Raw genomic sequence first — 26,803 nt, 5'->3', positions numbered from 1 at the left:
TTGGCTTTGTTCCCAGTGTATTTACTTTTCATTTCTATTTTGATTAAATGATCAGCTTAACCTCAGAAGGCTGTACTTGTGGAAATTGTTATTTGAATGATTATAGGACTTACAATGGAGTGTTGAGCAGTCCTTCTCAAAATGTGTGGTAAAGAACTAGGTTTTTGGCTTGTTTTTAAACAATCTAATCCTTTGTCCATATTCGTTTCCATTACCCACGGTAGTTTTATACTTTATACTCTGCTCCCCACCATGAAAATTTGGCAGCACCCAAAACCCCCTGGATCGTTGAGCAGGTTGAGTCTACTGGTCATGTCATTGGATACACACAATGTCAAGTGATAGGAAGTCACTGAACTGTGAAATCCTAATTCCTCATGCCACGTACTGGTATCAACAACAGCCAAAACTGCTGCAGATCAGCAGAAGTCTGCCTGCTATCTATGAGCAGCACTGCACTGGGCAATTCTTGGTGTCTGTATGATCATAGCTAAGACAGTAACATTTTTGTATTTTTATACAAGAATCACTTTGACAGAATTTGCTCTTCAGCAAAAATGTGTCACTCTGAGGACATGGTTAACATGTCATCACATTACAACATTTTTGATGCTTAAAAAAAACCACCACAAAATTTGGATTTAAGCTGCATATTTTTGGTGCTAAAAGTGTTTTGTTTTTTAATCTTTTTAAGATTTATTTATCTTTACTGGAAAGTCAGATTTACAGAGAGAGAAAGAAAGATCTTTCATTCTCTGGTTCATTCCTCAAGTGGTCACAGTGGCCAGAGCTGAAACGATCGGGAGCCAGGACCTTTTTCCGGGTCTCCCACGCAGGTGCGGTGTCACAACGTTTTGGGCCGTCCTCTACTGCTTTCCCAGGCCACAAGCAGGGAGCAGGAAGGGAAGTGGAGCAGCCTGGGTACAAACTAGTGTCCATATGGGATCCTGGTGCATGCAAATCAAGGACTTTATCCACTACACTACCACACTAGGCCCATACTGAAAGTGTTTAAAGAGAGTGTTCATTTGCTACACAGTTCTGTATGTTAGGTAGCAAATTTGTGGCTCTGTGGCTTAATGCATTAATAATTGAATTCCGTCAGAATTTATGGCAATAGAAACATTTTCCTCCAATGCTGTGGCATGTTATAAGGGCTCCATGTTTGTGTCTAGATGGCTTTTGGGAGCTTAGGAGAAACCAGCCCATTTTTGCAAATGGCAGAACATATAGAGAAAGCCCAGAAGACTTAGAGGAAATGGACCTGATCTTGATGAATGAATGTCCTGTAACAGGAAAAGCTGTCAGTTGACCAGACTTCTGAAAGGCCTCAGGAGGTTTTTTTGTTTGCTTGTTTTGTTTTAATGCAATAGAAATGGCACCGATGAGGGAGTATCAGCATCCTTCAGAAGATTAGAAGTAGCTGTTTCTATAGATTGAGGCCAGTGTAGGGTATTTCAGGAACTGCTTGCCTTAAAAACAATGGACCCAATAAGTTCATACCTTACAGAGAAGGCGAGAGGGACAACGGTTAACTGCTGAGAGTAAGATGGGTGTATTTCGGGCCCGGCGGCGTGGCCTAGTGGCTAAAGTCCTCACCTTGAACACCCTGGGATCCCATATGGGCGCCGGTTCTGGTCCTGGCAGCTCCACTTCCCATCCAGCTCCCTGCTTGTGGCCTGGGAAAGCAGTTGAGGACGGCCCAATGCTTTGGGACACTGCGCCCGTGTGGGAGACCTGGAGGAGGTTCCTGGTTCCTGGCATCGGATCGGCGCGTACCGGCCCGTTGCGGCTCACTTGGGGAGTGAATCATCGGACGGAGGATCTTCTCTGTCTCTCCTCCTCTCTGTATATCTGACTTTGTAATAAAAATAAATCTTAAAAAAAAAAAAAGATGGGTGTATTTCAGTAAGGGTAACAAGGTCCAAGTAGAGATGGCCAATAGAATGTGAGTGGTCCTGAAAGCACAATAGGCAGCCAAGGAGAGAAGGCTCGAGGTAGTGACTTTAGTGAAAAATCACAATTCCTCACCCAGTGTCTTTTCTTTTGCTCTTCTCTCTGTGTGTGTGTGTGTATGTAATAGATAGATAGATAGATATTTAAAGATTTATTTTATTTTTATTGGAAAGTCAGAGAGGAGGAGAGACATAGAGGAAGATCCTCTGTCCATTGATTGACTCCGTAAGTGGCCACAAATGACTGGAGCTGCGCTGATCCAAAGCCAGAAGCCACCTCTTGGGTCTCCCATGTGGGTACAGGGTCCCAAGGCTTTGCGCTGTCCTCAGCTGCCTTCTCAGGCCACAAGCAGGGAGCTAGATGGGAAGCGGGGCCTCTGGGACCAAAACCAGCAACCACATGGGATCCCAGGATGTGCAAGGCAAGGGCTCAGCTGCTAGGCTACTGTGCCAGGCCCCACTCTTTTTTTTTTTTTTTTAAGATTTATTCATGTTTATTGGAAAGGCAGATTTAGAGAGAGAAGGAGATAATAAAGAAAAAGATATTTCATCCATTGGTTCACTCCCTGAGTGACCACAACAGTTGGAGCTGAGCCAATCCGAAGCCAGGAGTCTCTTCTGGGTCTCCCATGCAGGTGCAGGGTCCCAAGACTTTGAGTCATCCTCTACTGTTTTCCCAGTCAGGGAGTTGAATCAGAAGTGGAGCAGCCGGGACATAAGCCAGTGCCCCTATGGGATCTCATTGTGTGGAAGATGAGGATTTAGCCACTGAGCCATCACACTAGGCCTCTTCACCAAGTTGCTAAGCCTGAGATCATTCTTAGACTCATGAGCTACCAGAGATTTTATTTTTAAAATAATCTTATCTGAAAGGTAGACTTGGGGGAGAGCTATAAAGAGAAAGACAAATCTTAGATCTACTGGTTCACTCCTGAAATGACCTGACTGAAGCCATAGAACTCTGGGTCTTTTCCCATGCGGCTGACAGGATCCTATGTGCTTCAGTCATGTTTTGTTGTTTATCTAGGTAAGGGTTGAAAACAGTGACCGCACTCAAAGCAACACTCATGGTATGCTAATGTTGCAGGCACTCGGTTAACCATTATATTGTACCACAATGCTAGTCCCATAAACTGTCAATTTGAAGAGAACCATTTACTCGGTTTATCATATAATAGTGAAAGAATACCCAGATTTCAAGTTTGTAAACACAGATGTAGGGTCTGAGTTGCCAGTAATACTCAAGGATGCAAAACACAGTGCCTCCCCCTCAGAGTACTCCCTGCTGTGCTCTCCGTAAGTTAGAGAAATATAGGGTCAGGGAATGAGCACTGCTCCAAATATGTCTCAAAGTGGATAGAAAATCCCACTTTCGGTTGATTCCAAATGTGTAATCGTAATGAATATATTTAGCAGTTGGCAAAAAGACCAAGAAGTATCCTCAAAACATTACCATGTATGCCAAGAAAGTAAATATTTATTTATTTATTTATTTGAGATAGTAAATATTTAAAAATTAAAAAAAAAAAAGCAGAACTCTGAGAATTGGCAGAGATTACTTATGAAAAACTTAGAGGATCACGCTCTCCTTTTGTTTGACTTGTCTGGCCCTTGCAAAAATCACATGGCTGATGGCGGATGACAAGTTTGTTACTGCAAACTTAGCCAATAGTAGTCCTGATTTTAGTGTTCACCATTGTGGTTCATTCACTGGACAGATTAGCACAGCCTCTCGTATAGGTATGTGTCTGTTAGCACATTCCCTCTAAAGTAAAGGACAGATAATTGCAGGCCTCTTAAAGTTTTTATGTATTTATTTTTATTGGAAAGACAGATATACAGAGAGAAGGAGAGACAAAGAGATCTTCCATCTGGTTCACTCAAGTAGCTGCAACAGCTGGAGCTGAGCTGATAGAAGCCAGGAGCTTCTTCCAGGTCTTCCCCAGGGGAACAGTGTCCCAACGCCTTGTGCCATCCTTTACTGCTTTCCCAGGCTATAAGGAGGGAGCTAGGAGGGAAGTGGAGCAACCGGGATATGAATAGTTACCCATATGGGATCCTGGCAGGTACAAGGCGAGGATTTAGCTTCTAGGCTACCACTCCAGGTCCCAGGCCTCTTACAGTTTTAGAGGCACATTCTGCACTTAAAATGCAAGATTCTGGGAGTCAATCCAGGGAGCCATATAACTTAAAAATTCCATAATACTAGGGGTATCTGCTGCAGGAGAATATGCGGTGTGGGTTTCTCTGGCAGACCCCATAAGAGTTCAGCCCAGAATTCAAGATTCTGAAGAAAAGAGTGCTATCTTTTTTTTAAAAGATTTATTTTTCTTGCAAACTCAGATATACAGAGAGGAGGAGAGACAGAGAAATATCTTCCATCCAATGATTCACTCCCCAAGTGACAATGGCAGGTGCTGCGCCAATCCAAAGCCAGGAGCCAGGAGCTCTTCCAGGTCTCCCACACAGGTGCAGGGTCCCAAAGCTTTGGGCCATCCTCGACTGTTTTCCAGGGCACCAGCAGGGAGCTGGGTGGAAAGTGGAGCTGCCGGGATTAGAACCAGCGCTCATATGGGATCCCGGCACGTTCAAGGTGAGGACTTTAGCTGCTAGGCCAGGCCGCCAGGCCCAAAAGAGTGCTATCTTAAGCAGAGAAATTTTTAGCATTTGAACAGTATTTCCTGGGATGCTGTCAGGCCCTGATAGAGACTTAGTACATGACCATGAGACAGCCTATACTTGTGACTCGTTGCCTATTTAATCAGTTGTTTTTCAGTTCAGCCAAATGATAAGGTTGTGTGGCTACAAACACATTCAGGAAGAAGCCTAAGCAAATTTGGTGGCAGAAGAAACAAGCAGCCTCAGGCCCCCACACTACCTAGCTCTGTTGACCAGCTTTATCTCAGCTCACATCTCTGGTCACATGAGAATTCTTTCAACCATCTGGCAGGAAAAAAAAAAATTATGTTTAGTTAATGAATGGACTGGTTTGCTCTGCTGGGGAAAGGTGGATTTAGCGTCTCACTGTGGCCCCCTTGAGAGTGGCCCTGAAGCCCCTTATGTGGGGCTTCAGGCAATATACTTGATTACTTTGGAAGAAGAGGTGAGCAGAGGTAAGGTTATGTATAAACCCACTGTTGTATTGGTTAGTGATGTTCAACAAGGTTTAGTGATGAGCATTGGGATGGGTCAGTGGCTGGGACCCGTTACAGAGTAATTGCCAGAAAAGCAGATGGTGAGGATGATGTGGTCAGGAGTAGCACAGCTATCCAGTGCTTGCACAGTGAGCTCATGTGTCTAGTTACGAAGCTAACCACCCCTAGTAGCATTTCTTTTCCCTCACCCAAGACCGATGTGATGCTACATGTCCAACCTGTCAGCATCCAAACAAGCCCTGAGTCTCCGGTCAGTGCTGTTCAGGATAACCAGCTGCCTAGTGGTGAGTGGATTACACTGACACTCCAGTTTGAAAGAGGCAAACGTTCATCCCCAGTAGTATTGAAGCGTTTTGTTGAGCCCATCCTGTCTACAGTGCCTCAGTTGGTGCTATCATTCAAGGACTTAGTGTAAATATTTGGTCTACTGTTATGAAGTCCAGTATAATGCCTTGGAATAAAGCAAAGCAAATATGTAATGGGCTGCAGGGCACACTAATCCTGCCAGATTCATTCAGGACGTGCTGCCTGGAAGGACAGTGGGATGACCTTTGGAAGAAACAGTTACAGTCTGGCAAGGAACGTGCTTCACAATGCAGTCTAAATGTAGGTGACAGGGTGCTTCATCTCCAGTAGGCCCTGGAACCAGTGAGTGGCAGTAGGAGTATCCTGTTTAATCGAATTCCTAGCAGTCTACTGGAAGAATTCGTATCTCTCGTCCCTACAACTTTAAGCCCTGGAGATCTAGATGTCCTCGTTCCCAAAGAGGATGTGCATCCGTCAGGTATTTGAGATGTTTGTTGCTGTCTGTCACCTTGGGTTTCTAACATCAGCAGACTTATCAGGCAAAGAAGAGAACATACCATACTGCCCAGTACAATTCACTTTGTTCATTTTGAGGAGGTAAAACTGCTGTGCAGAGGGCATAGAGGAAACTGTGATGTAATGTGATCTCTGTTGGTCTTCCCATACTTCATTTTTACTGTAAATGGGCGGGGTCACCAGGGCTTTGAGTCTGCGGTCACCCTGCCAGATAAGCCATCTAGATCAGCACAGATGCTAGTCTAGAGGAGATGAATCTAGAATAGGTGGTGGAGACAGAGGAGTGAGTATCACTCATAGCTTCAGGACCCACTGCAGCAATACTCCCCCTTAAGTATTCACAGTAATAGTTAACACCTTAATCTGTATAGTTGTCTAACTTCTGTCCTGTCTTGCTTACCTTCATTATAGGTTTCACTTGAGAGCACACACACTATAAACCATTTGCACAGAATTTCTTTGTTAGATTTTGCTTCCAGTGAATCCAGCCTAAAATTGGTAAATACTGGCACCAGGAGATAACAGGAATAGGAGGGCTTTGGGCTTGTCAGCAGTCCGCGGTAAAGGTTAGTTTGATTTTAGAATGCAAAAGTGCCCCCCCGTCTGTAGGCAGCTGCCTAGGTTACCTTGTACCTAGGTAAGTGTTACACTGTGGGAAAAAAGCAGCCAATAGCTGGTGGGCATTCTGGGCCTGGTTAATGCCAACTCTGTGAGATAACTATACCAGTGTGCAGCATAGTTGGTGATTTTTTTTAACATGCAGGGAGCTCTGTGTGCCACTGCAGAGGGGGTGGAGGATTCCAGGCCAGGATGTGTCACCTCATCCTCTAGGTGGGGATGGGGGAAAAGGCTGCATATTGCCCAGGAGAGGGCACCTGGGGTCTTGTTAGAGTGGGGACCTCTGAGAGTATATTTGACAAGTGAGGAGTGACTTCTGGGGGCTTCTACATACCTGCAAGTGTTGGGGCAGAGGTGGGCCACATGAAGCTGAGCCACAGCACCCACCAGAACATGAACCAGATCTGGGGAACAGATTCTGTAGGGATTTTATGAGCTTGTCTCTCTGGGACTATAGCAGCTGGCAGTTTATGTGAAAGTTGGGGGTGGTGATGAGCTAAGCCAGATTGGACCATGGAATTTATTGACACTCATGGGAGCCAGTGCTGGGAGGAGGCTGGTCTATGCCAGTCTGCAGCACCCAGTGGCACATGCAAAGGCTGAGACTGAGTGCAGACCATACCAAGTAGGGACATGGCACCACTGGTACGTGTGAGAACCAGGGCTGGGAGCTGGCCTGGTAGGGGGATTTCAAGAACTCCACTGCTAGGCCACAACTCCCATTGGGGAGCACAAGAGCTGGGGGTAGACCAGGCAGTGTCGTAGCACTTGTAGGCATGTGGGCCAGATCTGGGGGCAGGATGGGGTGTGGTCATGCCAAGCTAGTCTAGGCTGCAATACTCACCAGTGAGAGCAGAGACAGAATGGGCCATGCCAGGCTGGTGCAAAGCACCTGCCGGCATGTACAAGATCTGGGTCTGGGAATGGGCCTGGAGAGGAACTTGCAGGACTCCCCTGCTAGGCTGTAGTTTCCACTGGTAAGAGCAAAAGCCAGATCTGGAGGCAGACCAGCAAGGCTGCAACACCTGTCAGCATGCACATAAGCTGGTTCTGGGGACAGGACAGACTGGCTAAGCCCCAGTACCTGTTGGTGTTCACGAAAGCCAAAATGGGTGTGGAATGTGCCAGGCCAGGCTGTGGCACTGCTTGTTCATGTGAAAACCAAGTCTGGGGTGGGCCAGGCTTGGCTAGGCTGTAGTACCTGCCAGTGAGAACCAGAATGGGAGTGAGCCAGTGGAGCTAGGCTGCCATACGCACTGGTGAATGCCAGAACTAAGAGTGGGCCATGTCAGGCTGGGATGCAGAACTGATGGCCATATGAGAGATCCAGACCCAGGAGCAGGCCTGGTAGGAGAACTTGGGGAACTCCCTGCTAGGCCAAAGATCCTGCTATTGAATTTGAGAGCCAGGGCTGGGGACAGGCTAGGCCAGGTTGGACTGCAACACCTGCTAGTTCACATGAGGACTGGAGCTGGGAGTAGGCTAGGCTAAGCTGCTGCACCCACCAGTGAGAACTGGGTCTGCGGTTGGGCCAGGCTGAGCTGAGCTACAGCACCTGCTGGAGAATGCCAAGATTAGGAGTAGGCCATGCCAGACTTGGCTATAGCATGCACTGACATACACAAGACCTAGAGCCAGGACCAGGCCTGGTAGGGGAACTTCAGGGACTCCCCTGTTGGCCACTACTTTCACTGGTGAGCATGTGATCTGGGTAGGGCTGTAGCACCCATCAGTTGGCATATGGGCTGAATCTGGGTACAAGCCAGGTTGGGCTAGGCTACTGTATCTGCTGGTGCATTGCAGAGCCAAAATGGGAGGTCAGCAGGGCTAGGCCACAGCACTTACTTGACAAGTCCTGGAATTGGGTAAAAGTCCTGTCAGGCTTGATTGCTGTACCCCCAGCAACAGCAGGGTCTAGGGCTGGGAGAAGGCCTGGTAGGGGAACTGTAGACACTCTCCTGCTGGACTACAGCTCCCACTGGTGAGCACAAGAGCAAGGGCTGGGGGTAAGCCAGACTGGACAAAGTGGCAGCACCCAACAGGATATATGTGGGCCTAGTCTGGAGACAGGGTGGAATGAGCTAAGCCACAGCAACTATGGTTACATATGAGGACTAGATGGGGTATAGGATAGGCTGAATTAGGTTACAACAGATGCCAGCATGCACAAAATTCAGGGCTGAGAGCAAGCCTGGAGGGTTATTGGGGGTCTCCATGACTAGGCTGCAGCAACAGCTGGTGTGTATGAGGACAGGATCTGGGCACCCGGTGGTTCTTGTGAGAGAGGGCTGCAGGCGGAATTGACCAGGCAACTGCATAACTGGCATGTGGTATGTGCATTGAACCTGACCCTGCACTAGCTGACCCTCACAAGAGGCAAGTCTGTGGTTAACCCAAGTGAGATTTCTTGGAGGACTCCACAACCACATGGCTGGACTCAGACCCTGGAAAATCACAGGATGTGTGGTTTTACCTTGGAGTCATGTATTTGAACTGGGCTCACTCAGTTGTTGATGTCTGTGCAGAGGACAACATACCCAGATGCACACAGGAACATGACAGCCAGCTCATCTAAGTCAGCAGAGGACAACAAGTTCTTTGTCAGAGGATGGAAAGCAGAACAGGTTGGAGAACTCTCCTTGCCAAGCTTTGCAGCAAGTGTCTGGTCCTGTGGATGCTCTAAGGTGGACTTGATCAACCAATAGACCTTAGAAGGATTTTCTCAACCCTGGATCAACAAAGCTGACAATGTCCCAGAACTATCAAAACCACTCAAGTAACACTCTCAGAACATTCTTCCCCACATCAGGGTCTCAAATGATGTCCCCCATTTCTGAGTACTGATGTAATGTGACAGCAAGGAGTGGTCCCCTATCCTGCCCCCCAGCAGACACAGGAAGAAAAGAACTAAATATCCCATTCACCTTCTTCCATACCTCTACCCTCTAATCAAAGGCCCACTGGGCATGCATCTTCTGAAGTATGTAAAGAATATTAAAAACAAAAAATTTTAAAGAATGGTAAAGTGCCATTGTTCAGAACAGAAGGCAACTTTAGCTAATAAAATGTATCTTAAAAACATTGCTGACATATGTAATGGTGGAAGGGCAGATGCTTTTCCCCTAAGATCAGGAACAAGACAATGATACCCACTCTCGTTATTTCCAGCCAACATTACACTAAAAGTTGCAATCAGGGCAAATAGGAAAGAAAAATAAGTAAAAGGCAATGTCATTAGAAAAAAAAATAGGTTGGTGGGTGGAGTCCAGGTAAATCTGCTCAGAGGTGCAGGTACTTTACTCTCCCAGCCACATGGCTATGGCTGGGAGAACCTGCGCTGGGCCAGGCTTCCTGCTGGGGATCTTAGCCCCCTGTCCACCACTGCCAAGCGGTGGGCAAATCTTTGGCTTGCCTAGGCCTGAGAGATTTCGCCCACTGGCCACCCAGTGGCAAGCTCTGGGGTCTTGCGGATGTGGAATTACTGCCCAGGGATATCCATTTATAAGGCCATTGTATGTGTAGGTGAGGAATGAATCCTGAGGCACACCCAATGACAGGGCCACTGTATTTGCAGGTAAGCAAGGAGACTGAGAATAGGTGGTTTGGAGAGGAGAGACTAGAAGATCTGTATCGGTCAGGCTGATGCACCAGCCCACATGGGAGTCCTGAGTTGAGCTTGTTAGCATGGAACATTGCTGACCACCACATGCCAGTCCATGCGAAAGCTAGCACTGGGAACCTGTCCAGCAGGACTAGATTCCAGTACCAGACTGAATGTTGGAATGGGAGCCAGGTCACATTAGGCAGGGTCATGGCACTAACCAGCATGCAAAAGAACCTGTTCCGGGGACAGATTCTGTGGGGAATGTGTGGGCCAAACCTGTAGAAAGATAAGTTCTGCTGGTTAGCTCAAGAGTTGTGGTGATGGGCTGAGCTAGCTGTGACCTTGGAACCTGCGAACACTCACGGTGCAGGGACTGGGAATAGTCTGGGCAGGCTCAGGCTGCAACATCCGCATGTGCATCCTAAACAGGGTACTAGGCAGGCCAGCCTGCAACATTCATCAGCTCAAACTAGGCCAAGATGGAGGGGCAGGCTAAGCTGGGCAAAGGCCTAGCACCCGCTGGCATGTGTGAGATCTGGGCCTGGAAGTGGGCCAACTGAGGGAACTTGGGAAATTCCCCTAGTGGGTCATGTGAGCATGTGATACAGGCCTCGGAGTTGGGCAAGCTGGGCAAGATAGCTCCATCCTTTGGCAAGTATGTGGGTTAGTTTTGGAAAGGGGTGAACCAGGCAGGGCCAAGCAAACCTTAGCTCACTGGCAAGTATGGAAACCAGGCTGAAGTGCAGGTTGTGCCGGGCTAGACTGTCACAGCTACTGGTTTACATGAGTTAGGGATGAGAGCAGACTGAGCAGGGCTCATCCAGAGTTAGGACTAGGGGCAGGCAAGGGCAGGCCAGGCTACAGCATCCAAAGGCAAAGGCCAAGACAGGGGAGGGACTATGCCAAGCTGGGTCAGAGCAACCACTGGCACTCACAAGATCTATGGCTGGGAACAGGCCTGGTTGGGGAGCTAAGGGAATGCCCTGGCCAGGTTGTGGTTCACACTGGTAAGTGCAAGGGCCGGAGTGGGGCTGCTGTCTGGTCTGGACATGGATGCAGTGTCCCTTGGTACAAGTGTGGACTGGGATCTGGGGTACGACAGACTTGGCTAGACTCTAGCACCCACCGGTGCTCATGAGAACCAGGATAGGCATAGGACGGGCTAGGTTAGGTCTCTGCCCCCTGCTGAGCCATGTGTGAACTGTGTCTGGGTGTGGACCAGGCTTGGCTGGTCTGTAACATCCAACAGTAAAAACCAGATTGGGTGAGGGCCGGTCAGGAAAGGCCACTGTTCCTGCTAGGACAGGAGGTGGACTAAGTAGGCCTGGGCCATGGACCCAGCAGTGTGCACAAGATCTGGTATTGGGAGAGGTTCAGATGAAGGAGCTTGGGGAATTCCTCTGTTGGGACACAGTCCCTGCGGGTGAGTGTAAGAACCACAATAGGGAGCAGCCCAGACAAGGCCAGGGAATGGTACCCAACAGCATGCATTTGGCATAGGTCAGGGGTGAACCAGGCCGGGTCAGTTCATATCACCCTCTGGTGAATCCAAGCACCACAATGGAACGCAAGTCAGGCTGGGCCGGGCCACAACACAAGCCAGTTCACATGAAGGCTGGGATCAGGGGCTGGCTGGGCTTGGCTGGGGTAGGCTTTAGCCCCCACCAACATGAGCTTGAAGGTAGGCTGGGCCCAGTCAGGCTACAGCACCCACTGACAAATGCCAAGATTTAGCAGGCCATGCCAGACTGAGCCACAGCACCCAACCAGCACAAATGAGACCCAGAGAGGGAGGGGGTGAAGCCAGGGGGGATGTGGACAGCTCCCCTGCTAGACTGCCATTCCCACTGGTGAGCATGAGAATTGGAATGGGGGCAAACCAGACCAGGCTGGGCTACAACACCTCTTGGCCTCATGTAAGCTGGAACAAAGGAAAGTCAGGCTGGGGTGAATGTCCCTACTGGTACATGCAGAAGTCAGAGTGGGTATGGGTTGATTGGGCTTTGCTGCAGCTTCAGCTGGCATAGGGGGCAATTCTGTCAAGTTAAACTGCAGAATCACCTGGAGAATGCAAGATCCAAGAGTGGAAGTGGCCCAGTAGGGAAACAGTGGGCACCTTCCTCTTGGATTGCCACTCCAACTGGTGAGCATGAGACCAGGACTTGGGCAGGCATGGCTACACAGAGTGGTGCCCAGTGTCCTGTGTGTGGGCTGGATAGTGGTCTTGGTTGGGTTGAACTGGGCTTCATTGCCCATTGACATGTATGTGGGACAGACTAGACCAGTCTGCTATACAACTGGCAAGCATGGGAACCAGGGCAGGGACTGGGCCTGGTGGGGGTTATTGTGGGTTGTATATAGCTGTTGCCTATGTTCCCACTAAACTAAGATCTTTTTGCTGTTTACTTTTAAACTTATTCAGTGAAGTATTAAGCCTTTTTACTATAATGTAAATTTAAAATGTTATCTCAAAAATCGAAAAGGAAAGGAAAATGGGAAAGAGAGAGGGAGGGAGGTATGTTGTTATGTTCTTAAAAGTGCGTCTACAAATCATTGAATCTGTTAAGAACTAATTAAAAACAAAGTGAAATAAAAACTGGGGGCCAGTGCAGTGGCAGGGCAGGCCAATTCTCTACCCAGTGATGCTGGCCTCCTGGATGGGCACCCGTTCTAGTCCCAGCTGTTCGACTTATGCCCCAGCTCTCTGCTGATGGCCCGAGGAAGCAACAGAGCATGACCCAAGTCCTTGCGACCCTGCACCTATGTTGGAGACACAGAGGGGGATCCTGGCTCCCGGCTCCAGATGAGTTCAGCTCTGGCCATTGTGGCCTTTTGGGAAAGTGAACCAGTGGATGGAAGACCTCTTTCTATCCTCTCTCTGTAAAATCTGCCTTTCAACTAAAAAAATATTTAAAAAACTTTAAAAAAAATCTACAAACCACACACAAGAAAACAAAAAGCTAGAACAAATGCCCATTGAAAACAGGAGGAAACCTTCGTGACTTTGGGCTCAGCAAAGGGTTCTTCAATATGACACCAAAAGGGGGAGAATCCCAGATTCTATGTAATTACAACACAATGTAATTAATGAATAAATTTAATAATAAAAAAAATATGACACCAAAAGTACAAGCATCAACCACAAGGAATTGATAAGTTCAATCTCATCAAAAGTTAAACATTTTGTCATTCAAAAGATAACCATCAAGAAAGTGAAAAGACAATGCACTAGAGGGAGAAAATATTTAAAAATATTTGCAGATTATATATATATATATATTTATATTTTTAAGTCAAAGTTACAGAGAGGAGAGACAGAGATCCTTCATGCACTGGTTTGTCCCCTAGATGTCCACAAGGATAATGATGGGCCACACTGAAGCCAGGAGCCAGGAACTTCCTCCCAGTCGCCCACCTGGGTGGCAGGGACCCAAAACCTTGTGCCATCTGCTGCTGCTTTTTCGAGGCCATTAGCAGGGAGCTGGATCAGAAATGGAGTATGTGAGACTGGATCCAACATCAACACAAGAAGTTGTTGTCACAGGTAATGGCTCTACCCACTACACCACAAGCCTGCCCCAAATCACATTATCTCATAATAAACGTGTATCTAAAATCTACACTCAGTAATAAAGACAAGCGAGGGTAAAAATGGACAAAGGATCTAAATAAGTATTTTTCCAAAGAAAATGTAATAGCTACCAAGAATCACATAATAAGATGCTGGACATTGCTAATCGTTGGAGAATGCAAATTAAAACCATGATGTGATACTACTTCACATCAACTAAAACAACAAATCAAAAAAGGTAACAAGGGCCCAGCGCGATAGCATAGTGGCTAAAGTCCTAGCCTTGAACGCACCAGGATGCCATATTGGCATCGGTTCTAATCCCAGCAGCCCTGTTTCCCATCCAACTCCCTGCTTGTGGCCTAGAAAAACAAAAGAGGATGGCCCAAAGCCTTGAGATCCTGCACCTGCGTGGGAGACCCGGAAGAAGCTCCGAGCTCCTGGCTTCAGATAGGCTCAACTCCAGCCACTGTGGCTGCTTGGGGAGTGAACCATCAGATGGAAGATCTGTATATCTCCTTTTCCAATAAAAATAAATAAATCTTGAAAAAAAAAAAGGTAACAAGTACTGACAAGCATGAGGAACAATCAGAATCTTCGTATGTTGCTGCTGTGAATGTAAACGGTACAAATGCCTGAGAAGAGTCCGGCAGTTCATCAAATGGTTAGAGAAGTAACTAGATGACTCAGCAGTTTCATTCCTTGGTATATGCCCAAAGAACTGAAAACATATGTCTGTGCAGAAACTTGTGTATAAATGCTCATGGACAGGATTATGCATAATAACCAAAAGATGGAGACAATCCAAATTCTGTCAAGAGATGAATACACAAACAGAATGTGCTATTTTATTTTTGATGATGTTTATATAGTTGATCAGGGTGGGAAAGGTCGAGGATCAGGGGAAAGTAGGTGAGATCATTGTTTGCACATTTTCTTTTTCTCCTTGCTGTATGTGGGGGAAGGGGGAGAAACCACACTCAACCTCCCAACCGCCTCAGTACCCAGGGATGGGAAACGCCACCCGACGTCATCCCAGGGTCCCCGTTGTGGTGCTTTCAGAAAGTGTTCTGTCCACAGAATATTACTTTGGCCCTAAGAAGAAATGTAGTACTAATACATGCTACTATATTCAAGAACTTTGAAAACATTTCACTAAAGGAGAGGAGCCAGTCATAAAAGGGCATATAGTTTATGATTCTGTACATAACAAAGTCCAGGGATGGAAATCTAAGATTAATAGTCTCTTAGCGCTGGCTGGAGAGAGAGGAAGACAGGGAAGTGACAGCTGCTGGGTACTGGGTTCTTTTTATTATTTTTTAAAGATGTATTTATTTTTTTATTGGAAAGTGAGATATACAAAGAGGAGGAGAGACAGAGAGGAAGATCTTCTGTTTGATGATTCACTCCCCAAGTGGCCATAATGGACAGAGCTGAGCCAATCCAAAGCCAGGAGCCTCTTCTGGGTCTCCCATGTGGGTGCAGGGTCCATATGGGATCTTGGCATATTCAAGGCAAGGACTTTAGCTGCTAGGCTACCATGCCAAGCCCAGGGTTTCTTTTTATTTTTTTTTAAATTTATTTTATTCAGGGCCTGCACAGTAGCCTAGTGACTAAAGTCTTTGCCTTGCATGGGCTGGGATCCCATATGGATACTGGTTGGTATCCTGGCCGCTCCACTTCCCATCAACCTCCCTACTTGTGGCCTGGGAAAACAGTAGAGGACAGCTCAAAGCCGTGGGACCCTGCACTCACGTGAGTGACCCCCAATAGGCTCCAGGCTCCTGGCTTCAGACCAGCTCAGCTCTGGCTGTTGGAGCTACTTGGGGAGTGAACCAGCACATGGAAGATCTTTCTGTCTCCTTCTCTCTCTGTAAATTTGACTTTCCAATAAAAAAATGAATAAATCTTTTTATTTGTTGTACTCATTTGAAAGGCAAAGTTACAGAGAAAGAGACCTTCCACCTACCACTTGACTCCTCAAGGGGCCACAACAGCAAGCTAAGGCCACAGTGAAGCCAGGAGCCAAAGGCTTCTTCTGGGTCTCTAACGTGGGTTCAGGGGCCCAAGGATGTGGGCCATCTTCCACTGCTTACCCAGGCACATTAGCAGGGAGCTGGATCAGAAGTGGAGAAGCCAGGACTGGAAGCAGCACCCTTAGGGGATGCTGGCATTGCAGGTGGCAGCTTCACCCACTATACCACAATGCCAGCCCTGAATTTGTTTTGTTTAAAAGGCAGAGCAATGGAGAGAGATCTTCCATCTTCTGTTCATTTTCCAGATGCCCCAAGGACCCCAGGATATGGCAGATTGAAGCCAGGGGCCAACTGGACTTTTCATGTAGATGGCAGTTACGAGGTATTTGAGCCATTATCTGCTGGTTTCCATGGTGCACATTAGGAAGTTGGATCAGAATCAGGGAGGGACTCAAGCCCAGGTACTCCAATATGGTATGTGGTCATCCTAAGAAGCGTTTTAACTTACTGTGCCACAATACATTGGGTGATGAAAATGTTCTAACATTGACTGTGGTAATAGTTGCATACATCTGTGAATAGATTGAATATTGCTGAATTACAGAGTGCAAATGAGTTAATTGTATATGAATTATATCCTAACAAGTCTGTTTAAAAAGTAAAAAGTGGGGCCCAGCATGATGGCCAAGTGGCTAACTTTGCGCCTTGCATGTGCCTGGATTCCATGTGCTTGCCGGTTCATATCCCAGCTGCTCCACTTCCCATTCAGCTCTCTGCCTGTTGCCTGGTAAAACAGCAGAGGATGGCTCAAATCCTTGGGACCCTGCACCGGCCTGGGAGACCTGGCAGAAGCTCCTGGCTCCTGGTTTCGGATCAGCTCAGCTCCAGCCATTGCAGCCACTTGGGTAGTGAACCAGTGGACAGAGATTTTTCTCTATATCTCCTCCTCTCTATATATCTGGCTATCCAATAAAAATAAATAAATCCTTTAAAGAAAAGTAAAAAGTGCTATTGGTCATCCAGTATGTGAGCACAGACCTTCAAAGAAAAGGCTGGGTTAAAAATAAAGACATGGGAATTATATTCCTTATGAAGGACTATACTATTGTAACAAAATGGGGTGGGAGTTTGGGGGGGGGGGAATCCCAGCCTATACAAAATTGTACAACATAATTCAAAATTCAAAATAAAAATATATTTAAAAAAAATAAAGACATGGGAGCCATCAACACGTGGACGGTGGTTCAAACTGTGAGAATGGATGTGATCACTTTGAAAGAGCATATGCGGGCCCGGCGGCGTGGCCTAGCAGCTAAAGTCCTTGCCTTGAACGCACCAGGATCCCATATGGGCGCTGGTTCTAAGCCTGGCAGCTCCACTTCCCATCCAGCTCCCTGCTTGTGGCCTGGGAAAGCAGTCGAGGACGGCCCAAAGCTTTGGGACCCTGCACCCATTTGGGAGACCCGGAAGAGGTTCCTGGTTCCTGGCTTCGGATCGGTGCAGCACCGGCCATTGCGCTCACTTGGGGAGTGAATCATCGGACGGAAGATCTTCCTCTCTGTCTCTCTTCCTCTCTGACTTTGTAATAAAAATAAATAAATCTTCCAATGAAAGAATCTCAACTGAATTTGAACTGTGGTAATGCAACAAGGTGGAGGAATTCACCATGCCGGGAGGGTTTGGGGAGGGCGGGGAATCCCAGTGCCTGTAACACTGTGTCGCATAATGCAATGTAATTAGTAAAATAAAGGAAATTAAAAATAAATAAATCTTTTTTAAAAAAAGAGCATATGCGATGAAGGGGAAGAAGTGGCCATTGGGACTGCTAGGTAAGATGACCAGTCCCATGTCAGGACACTGGCTTCGATATTTAGTTTCAGCACTTGACTCCAACAACTGTGAGAAGCAGCAGTGATGACTAAATGATTAGTTTTTCACCTATGTGTTGGCTTCCTGGCTCTGGGTGTCAGAGCCATCATGGGCATTGCGAAGTTAACTGGTGGATGTGAACTCTGTCTCTCAAAATGGAAAAAGGAGGAGCATGAAGGGAGAAGTGGGGAGGGAAAGAAGAGAAGCTACTGAAATAAATGACTAGAGACATATAAATAGAAGACTGAGTACAGCATCACAGCAATCAGTGGGATTGAATATCCTGAAGGGATAATGATCATCATGACCTCAAATTGAATAGCAAAGTCCATTTAAGAAAGGGAAAATTTAATAGTAATTGCAATTTTTTTTTTTTTGTAATAGCAATGATATCCACAAACCATGGATACGAACACTAAAAAAATGGTGTGTGGGTGGGGGCTTTAACCCTAAAGCTCCATTAAAGTTATTGTTGAAGTCTTAACCTCCATGCTTCCAAATTCATTGGTCAACTTTCTGTCATCTTAAGCAGGAGTGACACTGTTTAGTATCTTTCTTCAGATCTTTAAAAAATCTGCAGTACTAGATGCTTGCTGCCTTGGTTGGATGTTCCACTGTTACATTTTGCTGCCTATTCCCCCTCTCTAACCTCTAATAACTGAAATGCCTCGGGACCACAGGTGTCCATCTTTAGTGTGCTTGTCTTCCACATTAACTAAGTGAGCTCTCCCCACCCCATGGCTATCTATACTATTTGTAACTTATTAATTCCTCAATTTTTAAAAAGATTTATTTACTGAAAAGGCATTTACACACAGAGAGAAAGACAGGCAAAAAGAGCTCTCCAAATGGTGCTCTCCATTGACTGATTCTGTAAATGGCTGCGAAGACCAAGGCTGAGCAAGACAGAAGCCAGGAGGCTGGGCCTCCAACCAGGTCTCCCCAGACAGGTGCAGGACCCCAAGCACTTGGGCCCTTCTCCACTGCCTTCCCAGGCACAGCTTCCCAGGGAGCTGGATCAGAAGTGAAACAGCCAGAACTGGAATCCTATCTTACCTGGGAGGCTGAAATGTTGACCTTTGGATTCCAAAAACTTTAACACCTTTCCCCCCTTCTGTGAGCTCCAGATGCACATTTCCCATTGTTTATTTACCCAATAGATTTGAAAATACAGTAGACATCTTCATTTTCACTTGTCTAAAATAGAGCTGTGGGGTGGGTATTTGGCCTAAGGTCAGGCCTGGTTTAAGTCCCAGCACCACTTTAAATTCTAGCTTCCTGCTAATGCACACCTTGGAGACAGCAAAAGTTGGCACCGGTTGCTTAGGCCCTTGCCACCCCAGGCTGGAGACCTGGATTGACTTCCTGGCTATGGGCCTTTGGGGAATGAACCAGCAGATGGAAATGCCTGCCTGCATGTTCCTTGACAAATAAATTAGAGCCGGCTGTTCCTCCCAAATGCCCTGATCTCTTTCCCTCTTACGGACTCTATCTCAAAAGTGGCATTACTATTTATCCAGTTATCCAAATAAAAAAAATTGACGCTTTTACACCTAACATTCAATCTATTTCCAAGTCACCCCTATGCCATTTTCAAAGTACATCCTGAGTCTAGCCACTTCCTGCCGTTTCTGTGCAATACTAGTCTTGCAGATCTGTAATCGCTTCCTAACTGCTATTTTGGCCTTATTTTGCTTTTCAGTAGGCAGTTCTCAAAGAAGCAACCAGACCAAGCCTCTTCATGTATAAATCACATTATGTTACTCTTTTACTCAGAGCCCTTCTGCCTTTGTCAGCACCCTAGGATAAAATCCCAAGACTGTAAGTGACCTAGCTTCCATGCTGTTTCCCCTGCCCTTTTTCTTTTCTTTTTTTTTTTTTAAGATTTATTCATTTTTATTACAGCCAGATATACACAGAGGAGGAGAGACAGAGAGGAAGATCTTCCATCCGATGATGATCTTCCATCCAAGTGAGCCGCAACGGGCCGATGCGCGCCGATCCGATGCCGGGAACCTGGAACCTCTTCCAGGTCTCCCATGCGGGTGCAGGGTCCCAATGCATTGGGCCGTCCTCGACTGCTTTCCCAGGCCACAAGCAGGGAGCTGGATGGGAAGTGGAGCTGCTGGGATTAGAACTGGCGTCCATATGGGATCCCGGGGCTTTCAAGGCGAGGACTTTAGCCGCTAGGCCATGCCGCCGGGCCCTCCCCTGCCCTTTTTCATGCTGGCTTCCTTGCCAAGCACACTCAAGCTTCAAGGTCATTACCTTGCTAGCCCGTATGCCTGGACTGTTCTTTCCCAATTGGCTATGACTCACTCATGTCCTATCTCTTCTCAGATATCATCTCAGTAAAGGGGCCTTTCCTAAAACTTCTATAAAGCAGCACACTCACCTTGGTACCCACTTTTCTCTGCTGTATTCTCCTTTCAGAGTTTTTTTTTTGTAACTTTATAGTCTCTGTGTCTTTCTTCCCCCTAACTTACAACTCCTGCATTATTCAGTTGTATTCACTGCTGTTTTCATATATAGAACTCTTAATAGGATTGCCTGTCTCTTACTACACTCTCAGTCCCTGCAATAATAAATTCCATGATTGCAAATGTCTGTCTTGGTTTTTTATTCACTGCTGCAGAATCTACAACATGGGTTCTCCATGTGACAGGAATTCAACACAGAGCTGTTGACAGAATTAATGTGTAATGTGTAAGATGGTAGGGCATTAAGTAACCAGTTTGTGCTCTAGTTTGTTTGTAGATGTTGAGGTTACAAAGATAAAGACAAGGTGCTTTCCCTTAAGAGTGCATATCTAGGCCCCAGTGCGGTGTCCTAGTGGCTAAAGTCCTCGCCTTGCACATGCCAGGATCCCATATGGGCACCAGTTCATGTCCCAGTTGTTCTACTTACCTTCCAGCTTCCTGCTTGTGGACTGGGAAAGCAGTGGAGGACAGCCCAAAGCCTTGGGACCCTGCACCCACATGGGAGACCCGGAAAAGCTCCTGGCTTCGGATCTGCACAATTCTAGCTGTTGTGGTTACTTGGGGAAGTAACTAGATGGAAGATCTTCCTTTCTGTCTCTCCTCCTCTCTATATATCTGACTTTGCAATAAAAATCTTAAAAAAAAAAAAAAGAGTATATACCTAGATTACAAACCCAATTATGGATTAAATATTACGGGTTAAAAAAATGGTATGAAGGGGGCAGGAGAGGTAGCCTAGTGGCTAAAGTCCTCCCCTCGCACATGCTGGAATCCCATATGGGCGCCAGTTCAAATCCCGGCAGCCCCGCTTCCCAACCAGCTCCCTGCTTGTGACCTGGGAAAGCAATAGAGGATGGCACAGGACCTTGGGACCCTGCTCCCAAATGGGGGAGTGACCCAGAAAAAGCTCCTGGCTCCTGGCTTTGGAGGCGCTCAGCTCCAGCTGTTGTGGTCATTTAGGGAGTGAATCAGTGGAAGGAAGATCTTCCTCTGTCTCTCCTCCTCTCTGAATATCTGACTTTCCAGGAAAAGTAAAATCTTAAAATGGTATGAAAAGCAGAATAAGAAACAGAGAATGATATGTGTGGTTTTACTTTGGTTGGAATAGCCAAGAGCCCTCCTCAGGAAGCAGCATCCGAGTCAAGACTTGATTATGGGGAGAGATCAAACTAATAAAAATGCAGCAGGTGGACATTTCAAGAAAAAGGAGCAAGCCATAGGGGCTGAAACATGCTTTGGTTGGAATGAGAGTGAGAAGGTCAGGAAGAGTGGAATAAAAAGCTAGGAAGGAGTTGAAATCAGAAAAAGAGGTGCCAGGTTAGGTAGAGCCTCCCAAGCCAGTATCATTTTATTATTATCATACGATGGGAAGCAACCGGAGGTTTTGAGTAAGGGAATAAAATGACCTTACGTTTTAGAAAGACACGCTAGCTGCGCTCTGTTGCACAGCAGCAGAGTAGGTGGGTTAGGATGGTCAGGGCTCTGACCTTCTGATGACTGGTCCCGCGACCTGGCAGCAGGGAATACTCCGGGACACCCTTGCTCTACATGTCAGAGCCCCCCACGCAGTGCACCAAAGCCACCCACCCTGATCACCGGGGGACCCTCGCTCTTCGGAAAGGACCTCCTGAAAAGATGAGCTGCTCCGCAAGTTTCCGAACGCCTCTTTAAATGTGGCTACCTGGAGCCTGTCAGAGGAAAGCTGGGCTCAGTAGCACAGAAACCATATAAGGAAGTAAACTCTTGAAGAAATCGGGCGAGAATGGTTCGTTTCCAGGGCTCTGAACCGGCGAGAATGGAAGCCACCCAGCAAGTTCCCTGCCAGTCTCTTGGGAAAGAAGTTGACGTCCCCGTACAGCTCTGGGAAGCCCCTAACTCGAGTTTGTTTGGGGTATCATGCTGGGAAAACAGAACTCTGGCCCCTGAGCAATGCGCACGCGCCCCTCGCCGTGTTTTCCGTTGGCCGTAGGCCCCGCCCCTCCTGCGTCCTTCGAGGAGGGTTGGGAGCCGCGAGCTCGGGCGACCACTCTTCCCTCAGTCTTCTGGAGCACAGCGTCGCAAACGGGGCCGGAAAGCGTGGCAGCGCAGGCGCAAGCGCAGAGAGCGGAGGCGGTGGTGGTGGCTGCCGCTGGCCAGCGTAAGATGGCGGCGGCGTTGGTGGCGGCAGTGGACGGGGCGGCTGGGCCTGGAACAGTCGGAGCAGCCGCTGGCAGAAGGATGACCCGAGACGGGAAGGGGGCCGCTGAGCCTGGCCGGTTCCCGTGCTTGTAATTGCCCCAGCCGGGTACCCCCTCCCCCCCGACCGAGACCCGGTCTGTGTCTTGTTCCGGCTCGGCCTGCCCCCTCTCCTTGACCGATTCCCCCCTTAGGATGGGTCTGACTGCTTTCGAAAGCTGCTAGGGCTCAGGTCTTTCTCCTTCCTCGGCCCGAATCACCGCCGGGAGGACTGGTTGTCGTTTGCTCCGGTCAGCCTCGGGGTCGTCCCCAGGAGGCAGCCCCACAGTAAACAGGGGCTTCTTGCTCGGTCGGGTTGACCCGTTAGTGTGTTCCCAGGAGCCCCCCTTGGCCCGGGGGGACGCGGCTCCCCTGGCGTCTCCCTGTCCCTCCGGGGCCACCGCGCACCGTGTCCCCCTCCCCCAGCCCCAGCTCTCCGGTGCAGCACCTTGTACGGAAGGCCGAGGTCCAGGAGGCTGGGGAGTCCGAGGCTGCCGTCCGGTCTTTGGGATTCTTCTCGCTTACTCCCTCCTGTCCCCCGCAGATCTTCGGGGACACCTTAGGACGGTCCCGTTTGGTGCCCGGTTGGTTGGAAAGCATCTGGTGGCTTTGCCTTTCCGACTCTTAGGATTGTTGCTGGAGTCTGTGTAAACAAACCGGCGCTCGCGCTATCGCATTCTCTGCGGGATTTCCCACCCCCACCCCCACCCCTGCTCCGTGGCTTCTTGCTGAGAGGTTGTTTGGTTACGGTATAGTGTTGAAAAGCTGTTCACGGTTTTAAGTGACTGTTGTTTTCAGTGGAGTTAGGAGATAAATGGACTGGCTGCTTAATCCTTGGGTTGGTTGGTTTTATTTCCGTGTGTGTGTGTGGGTTGGGGAGTGGGTTATTTGTTGATTAGTCAGACAAGTTGGTTTTAGATAGTTCCTTAGGCGGTCTAGAAAAAAAAAATACTAAAATGCGTTTGTAAATCTGTTGATGATGTGTAGTACGAGAGACACCTTTTCCGTGTAAGCTTAACTGTTCTCGGTCCTTCAGTGAGTCTCCAGACCTGTTTTCTCAGCTCAGCCCGGCCTCACTGCAGTGGTAGAGGAGGAAAGGTGAGTGGGAGTCGGAGAAGACAGCCCCAGCCCCCAGGCTTAAGTGCTGACCACCGAAGTCATAAAATTGCTTCTGCAGTTGCCAAAGAGGTTGAGTGTTGTTGACTGTGTTCTGGTGCTGGTGACATGACTTTTTACAAGTTTGGTTGGCTGTGGGCATCTTGACTTTCTTTTCTCAGTTATTGCTGTATATCTTCAAATGACTTGAGTTAGACCTGGACGTCCGGGCAAGTCCCCACCCATTGCCTTTGTGTGGATCATGCTGCTTATGTTGTTAAACCCCGAGAATTGGTTTGCCTGTGCAAACCTCAGCCTCCCGGCAAAGCGGGTCTCTTCCTTTTCAGGCCTTTGGGTTGTCGGCCCTTACCATTTAGAGGAGAACATTTAGCCACTCATCACGCAGAGCTGAGGAGTACTGAGTGATGCTGCCCCTGGTTGATGTCTGAAGCCCATCTAGCCTAGAATCCCAGCTTTTCGGGACATAGTGGGAAACCCTGGGGGCGACAGTGAGGGAGCCATTGCTATGCCTGGGCTGAGGACTTGATGGGTCGCAGAGTGTTGTTGTACATTCAGCAGGATGGCTGATGCCAAAGAGAACATGTTTGTTAAGTGTGATTTTTTTTTTATTTCACTTTTTATTTCTTCCTTTTTTAAAAAATAAAAAGTATTTATTTATAAGACAAAGTAATAGAGAGCAAGCTCAATCTTTCATGTGCTGCTGGTTCACTTCCCAAATATGTGCCACAGCCAGGACTGGGCCAGGCCAAAGCCAGGCACCTGTAACTTCACCTGGGTCTCCTGGCAGGCACACTTAGGGTCTCAGCTGCTGCCTGTCAGCTTCATTAACACATCCAAAACAAACAGCCAGGCGTGGAACCAGGCACTTTGAAGTGGGATGTGGGTGTCCCAGGCAGGAGCTTAACTTTCCTAACAGTGCCTGCCCCTAAGTAGTTTGTGTGTGTGTGTTTCTGTTTGTGTTTGAAGTCTGTTTTGATTACTGGTAGCAGAGAATGGTGGTGTGGACAGAAGAGTAACATTTACTACTTGTTAATGTCTTTGATTTATAGTAGAACTAGCCGACAGTGACACTGGTGAAAGTTAATTGTAATGGTATTCACACTAAAAATTGCTAATTATGGACTAAAATTATTAGCGATGTTGTATATATATCAGTAAATAAAAAGTGCAATTTTTAAAATTTTTAGAGATGGACTACAGTTTAAATAAGTACTAAAACTTATTAGCCATGTGAACTTGAACAAGTTACACTTTTCTGATTCTTAATTCTCATAACTTTTTAAAAGGTTATGTTGATTTATTTATTTGAAAGGCAGAGTGACAGAGAAGAAGAATCAGAAAAGAAAGAGAGCTCTTCCATCTGCTGGTTCACTTCATCTGCTAGTTGGTTACAATATGGGGCTTGAGCTGGGCCTGGCCGAAGCTAGCGCCAGAAGCTTCCTCCTGGTTCCTGGTGGGAGTGGGGGCAGGTGCTGAGGCTGCCTTCCACTGTGTTAGTAGAGATTTGGATCTAAAGAAGAGTCAACTGGGATTCAAACCTGTAGGTCGATATGGGCTACAAGTGTCACAAACATTAGCTAAAGCCTCTCCACACCTGTAAAGGTGGGATAATAACCCTTTTCCTTGCATGAGGGAACTCCTGTAAAGCGCTTAGATTATGTCACGTGCTTTCAGCCATTTAAAGCACACCTGTTGTCCTTGCACTTCATAGAACTTAGAGTTGTACATTGGCTTACACGTGTTTTCGTTTTGATTTAGAACGCATTTTCCTGGTTTCTCAAATTCAGTTTTCATTGGTCAGCTTTAATGTGTTTTTTTGCTTGTTTTTTTGCTTTTTTCTTTTTTTGGTAGGATTTACTTTTTTTTATTTGAAAGAGAACAGAGAGGAGAGTTAGAGAATTTTTCCAACTACTAACTGGTTCATTCCCTATTAAATGGCTGCAACAGCTGAATCTGGGCCAGTCTAAAGCCTGGAGCCTGGAGCTTCTTGTGGGTCTCGCATGTGGGTTTTGGGGCCCAAAGACTGGGCCATCTTTCATTTCTTTCCCAGGCACAATAGCAAGGAGGTGGATCAGCAGTAGAGTAGCTGGGACTTGAACCAGTATCCATAAGAGATACTCTTTGCCTCAAGCAGAGGCTTAAGATACTGTGCCACAGCACTACCCCTAATTGGTGCTTTATAAGCACTCATCAAGGGTTGTCTTTTTTTTTTTTTTTTAAGGCTTACTTTTATTGGAAAGGCAGACATAGAGAGGAGAGACAGAGAGGAAGATTTTCCATCTGATGAATTACTCCCCAAGCGGCCACAACAGCCAAAGCTGAGCCAGTCCGAAGCCAGGAGCCTCCTCCGGGTCTCCCATGTGGGAGCAGGGTCCCAAGTCTTTGGGCCTTCCTCAACTGCTTTCCCAGGCCGCAAGCAGGGAACTGGATGGGAAGCAGGGCTGCCAGGATTAGAACTGGTGTCCATATGGGATCCCGGCGCATTCAAGGCCAGGATTTTAGCTGTTAGGCTACTTTGCCGGGCCCAAGGGTTGTCTTCTAAAGATGATTCAAAGCAGTGTGGTGCTTGATCAGAGGACAAAGAAAATGTTAGAATTGTTAGATTTGTTTGTGTGTGTGTATGTTTCTAATTGCATTTTTAACATTTATTTATTATTTTTATTGGAAAGGCAGATACACAGAGAGGAGAGATAGAGAGAAAGATCTTCTACAAGTGACCGCAATGGCTGGAGCTGAGCCAATCTGAAGCCAGGAGCCCCTGAGTCTCTTCCAGGTCTCCCACACGGGTGCAGGGTCCCAAGGCTTTGAGCCGTCCTCGACTGCTTTCCCAGGCCACAGCAGGGAGCTGGATGGGAAGTGGGGCCCACGTCGATGGTAGGGACTGAAGTACTTGGGCCATCAGCCTTCCCAGGCACATTATCAGGAGGCTGAGTTCAACCCAGCACTCCCAGTTGGGCTGTGGACATCCCAGTCAGCAGCTTAACCTGTGCAGTGACGACCACCTATTGTAACTCTTGCTGTGGATAGACTGCACTTCTTCCAAGATGCCTGTCTTCATAGTGAGCCTCACCGAGAAAGAGACTGTGGTAAACATTTATTTATTTGACAGTTACAGAGGGAGGAGGATCTTCCCATATGCTGGTTCACTCCTCCGAGTGGCTGCCCTGGCAGGGCTGGGCCAGGCCATAGCCAGGAGCTTCCAAGTCTCCCATGTAGGTAGTGGGGCCTGAGCACTTGGCCCGTCTTCTGCAGCTGTGACATGCACTGTTATTCCACAGTGCTGGCCTCTTTGTTTCTAAAGTGAATCAGAAGTAGGTAGTTAGGAAGGTAGAAGTTTGTTTTGTTTTCCATTTATACACCTGGTCTCTAAACAGTATGACAGTACAGATAAAGAGATTTAAACTTCCTGTTGAATTTTCTTTC

The 26,803-nt window shown here is 47.4% G+C and overlaps 1 protein-coding gene and 1 long non-coding RNA gene across 8 annotated transcripts in view; one reads left to right on the top strand and one right to left on the bottom strand.

The window, feature by feature from the left end:
- The window catches only part of LOC131479522 (uncharacterized), a 41,854-nt gene extending 19,005 nt beyond the window's left edge, over positions 1-22,849 (bottom strand). The window contains exons 1-3 of one of the 3 annotated variants that reach the window (XR_009244925.1): positions 22,713-22,849; positions 9,024-9,121; positions 4,860-4,898 (exon numbers count right to left, since the gene is read on the bottom strand). This is a non-coding gene — a long non-coding RNA (uncharacterized LOC131479522). Of the gene's footprint in view, positions 1-4,859; positions 4,899-5,904; positions 6,190-9,023; positions 9,122-22,712 lie in introns of those variants that run through there. The other 2 variants (XR_009244924.1, XR_009244926.1) reach the window with 2 other exon arrangements.
- The window catches only part of DCAF8 (DDB1 and CUL4 associated factor 8), a 44,529-nt gene continuing 39,786 nt past the window's right edge, over positions 22,061-26,803 (top strand). The window contains exons 1-2 of one of the 5 annotated variants that reach the window (XM_058660496.1): positions 22,094-22,362; positions 23,301-23,362. The gene's annotated coding sequence lies outside the window, so the exon portion shown is untranslated. Of the gene's footprint in view, positions 22,363-23,300; positions 23,363-26,803 lie in introns of all 5 variants that reach the window. The other 4 variants (XM_058660498.1, XM_058660497.1, XM_058660499.1 and 1 more) reach the window with 4 other exon arrangements.

The sequence above is a fragment of the Ochotona princeps genome, chromosome 2 (genome assembly GCF_030435755.1).
Source record: "Ochotona princeps isolate mOchPri1 chromosome 2, mOchPri1.hap1, whole genome shotgun sequence".
NCBI classification, from domain to species: domain Eukaryota; kingdom Metazoa; phylum Chordata; class Mammalia; order Lagomorpha; family Ochotonidae; genus Ochotona; species Ochotona princeps.
The sequence above is the reverse complement of the archived record's forward strand: the minus strand, read 5'-3'. Positions and strand labels throughout refer to the sequence as shown.